This window comes from Brassica oleracea, chromosome C6 (genome assembly GCF_000695525.1).
Source record: "Brassica oleracea var. oleracea cultivar TO1000 chromosome C6, BOL, whole genome shotgun sequence".
NCBI lineage: Eukaryota > Viridiplantae > Streptophyta > Magnoliopsida > Brassicales > Brassicaceae > Brassica > Brassica oleracea.
Window position 1 is genome coordinate 7854799 of NC_027753.1, and position 4534 is coordinate 7859332.

Here is a 4534-nt window from a genome sequence, read left to right on the forward strand (position 1 = left end):
ATAGGATCAATAAAAACAAAAAGTTAGATGCAAGTAGTCTTTTAGTTAATAGATTTTGGAATGCTTACAAGTCTTTGTTACGCTAATTAGATTACAATTAGTCTGATCTTTGCTTATTATGTATTTCTTCCTTTGACGTGGTTAAGATTTTTGTCATCGAGCTTTAAATATTTTTTTGTTTCATAGATTTTTAAAGAAAATCAAACTAAATCTAAACCAAACCGAACTAAACCGAACCAAACTAAACCCAAACCGAACCCAAACCAAAGCTACTTTGGTTTTAATTGGGTTAAGTTTTATAAAACCCAAATTAACCAAACCAAACCGAACCCAAACCGAACCCGAAACTAAACCTATATGCCCACCCCTAACTATACTAAATTATCTTCGGTCATTTTAAAATATAGAAATATTTAGAAAATATTTTTCCTTGAGTTATTTTAAGTAGTGCTTTTCAATATAGAGTTTTAAAATAAGAATAATTGTTAGTATATTGTAACAAATATACTATAATATGAAGAATCATTATTATGTTCAAATATAAACTATAAACCCTAAAATCATAACTCAACATAAAATATAAACCCTAAAACATATCTCCAAACCCTCTATTGATAGATAATAGATAGTTATAAATTTTATAATATTTTAGAGATCTTACATAATAGATAGTTATAAATTTTATAATATTTAAGACAACTACTTAGAATAAGATTTTAAAATAACAATATATGTAGTTTCAATATTTTTTTTTCACCTAATACCTAAAACAAAATCTGTTATGTTACTGGTTTACGAGTTTTACTTTTATACTAAAAATGTCATTTTCGAAGAAAAAAAGAAAAAAAAAATTGATGGCATTTTCGTAAATTATATGAACTTGTGGGTAAATAGGGCAAAACCAATTTTCAAAAAAAAAGAAGGTTAGTTTTGTGTTTGACTTTAAGTTATAGGTCAATTCTGCAAAAAGCCCTTCAATTAATTATGACAAATATAATGACCATAAGATAAAATACAAATAGTTTTGAAGTTAAGTTTGAAGTTTTACTTTTGGAGAATAACACTTTTAAAATTCAAATATAGAGTTTTTGAAACTTCATAATAGAGTGTCTTTTTGGATATGCTCTTAGAACATATAATTTGACGGAACAATTTTAATTTAACGTTTTCACATTTAAATACTTTTGCTGATATTTATGTATATATAAAATTTATAACTTCGATAACAATAATATTTTTTTTAGAATTTGAAGCTGCTTATAGAGCTTTTTGAAAAAATGGTTCTTATAAAAAAATTAAAACTTATTAATATTAAAAAAATTGACTTTTCAATTTTTTGTTTTAACTGTACCAAATCAAAACTAAAATGGTTAATTTTTAGTTGAGAGTAAGAAAAAGATAGGAAGAAAAAAAAAAAAGAGAAAGAGAGTGAAATGGTTAGTTGATGAACTTTTTTTTTTTTTTGGTTATATGCTCAAATTTCCCAAACTAAAATTGTAAAACGATCTTCATCATAGAATAAAAACATTATCAAACGTGGATTTCATAGAATAGCGTATACACCATGACTCTTCATTTACAATTAAAATTGTAGTTGTAGAGTCGTTTATAATATACAGAGATCATAATTTGTAATAATATAATTATTCAATGTAAAAAAAAAAACTTGAAATAGACAAAATGCCACGTTGTCGTAATCTTAAATAGGGTTAGGTGTGGACGTGCGATAAGGTCTCCATTGACTATAATGCAGCTCATGACTTTTAGCCATACAGTTTTCACATTATCGTGTACAAGCTCGTATGAAGAAATCATCTGAGCGTAGTGACGTGATGAAGCACAGCAATGCTGGCACAGCGTCTTTTTCTAGCTCGTCATCTGAAGATCTCTCGGTTTCGAATTCTTCTCGCTGGAGTGCTCTGATGACGCGCTCTCTAGAGTTCCCAGATCGAATCAGTTTCCGCAACTTTAGAGCTGAATATGGAGAAATGGATCCTTACGACTTTGCTATTTCTGTTGACGCCTGGGAAGCTTTCAAGTTGAAGATTCACAAGTATCCAGTTCAGGATTTGAATGAAGGGAGGCTTCTCGAGTCTGCGGATACAAACGAGGGTGGTGACCCCTCTAGCACAGTATCCCATACTTCGCACATTTATTCTTCCGGAGAAATGAATGACTCCTCTACCACAATATCCAATATTTCTTCACCCTGTCTATTCTTCTGGATCTGTCATCGCGTCTTGGCTGAAGTGTGAACTTCTGGGACGAGGATCGTTTGGCCCCGTGTATGAAGGCATTTCAGGGTAAGTCGTACGGATTAAAACTTGAATTCTTGGTTGGAAAGAATATAGTGCTAAGCGAGTTTTTTCTCTAAGAGTTTTTTTTCTCTGTAAACCAAACCGGGTGATCTGCATCCATGTGAACGACAAAAGATGGTTACTTCATAACACCACGTGCTAGTCTATCCACCGTTGAATTTTGCGTCCTTGGTACATAGATAATCGCTGATTGGGTGAAGCTCTCTTTTAGGGTCTTGACATCATCCAAATAATTTGCAAAAGCTGGTCATTCACCTGGTTCTGAAACCATCTTCACCAATAGAGAACAATTCGTTGCAAACGTAACTTGAAACTGACGTAAATTCCTCATACATTTCATTGTCCAGAGAAGCGCTTCCATCTCCGCATGAAGAGGAGAGATACTAGCCCTAGCATTCCTCGCCCCCAACAATCCTTCAAATCCTTCTAAGGTGCTGAACCAACCTTGTCGTGAAAAAATATCGTCCTCTTTCCATGAGCCATCTGTGAAACACCATCTTCCTGGAGTTGACGGCAAAATCGTATACACTATTTGTGGTGTTGTCCTCTGTTCATTCAATATTTGTGCCGCAGCCCACAATGTTGATTCTGTTTCTGCTAATTTAAGCGTATCCCTGAGATCCATATCCAAATTACTGAAGACTTTATTATTCCTAGCTTTCCAGATGTACCATAGTATCCATGCAAACTGATGATCTTCCAGCTGCGGAGTCACTCTCCAGAATAGATGATCGATGTTTGTGAAGAGAGCCCTTGTTGGAAAAATATCCGGATTTGATGGTATCTTCGAATGAGCCCAAACCTGGAGTGATGGAGGACATTCAAAAAACACATGGTTTATTGATTTCTCTTGGGCTCCACATGTTGCACAACAAAGATCCCCTTGAATCCCCTTGCTTGTAAATTCTTCCTCACTGCTATACATCCTGTCACCAATTGCCATAGAAAATGTTTTAACTTTGACGGGCACCGTATTTTCAACAGAAAGCCTTCAGAACATTCACTGTGGGGCCAATCGGTAGTGGGTGTCTCTCCCTATCTGGATAAATCCGTTCTACCTGATATCTTGATTTGACTGTATATTTTCCATTTTTTGTGAAGTGTCATCCATCTCTATCTGCCCTCTGAATTATGCTCAGCGGTATGCTTTCTATAAGTTTTGCATCCTGTGGATCCACCAAAAAACGAATTGCCTGTGGATTCCAAGTACGTGAGGTAGAGTCAATGAGAGACTCCACTGTAAGGTCCGAATATAATTTGTGTTGATTTTTATTTGCTGGTCTCGGGCGAGTGGTTGGGAGCCATGGATCACTCCATACAGATATGAAAGAACCTGATCCCAACCTTTTGATTAGTCCTTTGCTTACCAGAGATCTAGCAGAGATGATACTCCGCCAGCCATATGACGGAGAATATGATAGGATTGGTTCCACAGGTGAAGCATTCCTGTAATACCGATCTTTGAAAACTCGAGAGAATAATGTGTTTGGCTTCTCTATTAGGCGCCGTAATTGTTTACCAAGCATCGCTGTGTTGAAATCAGTGATGTCCTTAAACCCCAAACCTCCTTCATCTTTATCCATACATACTTTGTCCCATGATTTCCAGTGCATGCCTCTTGTACGTCCACCTGAACTCCACCAGAATTGTGATACCGCGCTCGTCAGTTTTCGGTTGCCTTAGGTAAACGATAGTTGTGGGAACCAAAATTCACACCGTCGAGTTTTGTTAATCGGAGGAAAGCCAAGTTAACCTAGCCTTCCCTGAAGGTCCCGGTTATCTGCTGGGCCACGCACAACACAATCAATATGAAAGATTCGAAAGTAATAAATCGTAAAAGAGCGAAAAGAGAACAAAGAGGTCTTATTTCCGAATTCACGTTTGAACGTGAACAACAGGTAAGATCCTAGGCCACGAGAGCTGTTGGTATGTTCGCTAGTCTAGCCACCTAAGTTTCTAACCTAGTCGAGTCGCAGCTCGGTAGTATAACTTCGTCGTAACCGTTTTCGACCACAACACTGTCTTCCCCCTTTCCTCTTCGTCCTAGTTCCTCCTTATATACTCCTCCTTAGGTCGGTTTACTTCTTCTCGGGCCGGATTTGTCGCGAAGCAGGCTTTTCCATATTTCCTTCTTCTTTGTGATTATCTTCGGAAATTTGATATTTATCTCTTCCCGAGAATGCGATAAACCGTCATACCAGTTTTTGGGTTCAAGT

The 4534-nt window shown here is 36.1% G+C and overlaps 1 pseudogene; it reads left to right on the plus strand.

Moving 5' to 3' along the window:
• Positions 1–1797: 1797 nt before the first annotated feature.
• Positions 1798–4534, plus strand: part of LOC106297109 — a 22840-nt pseudogene continuing 20103 nt past the window's right edge.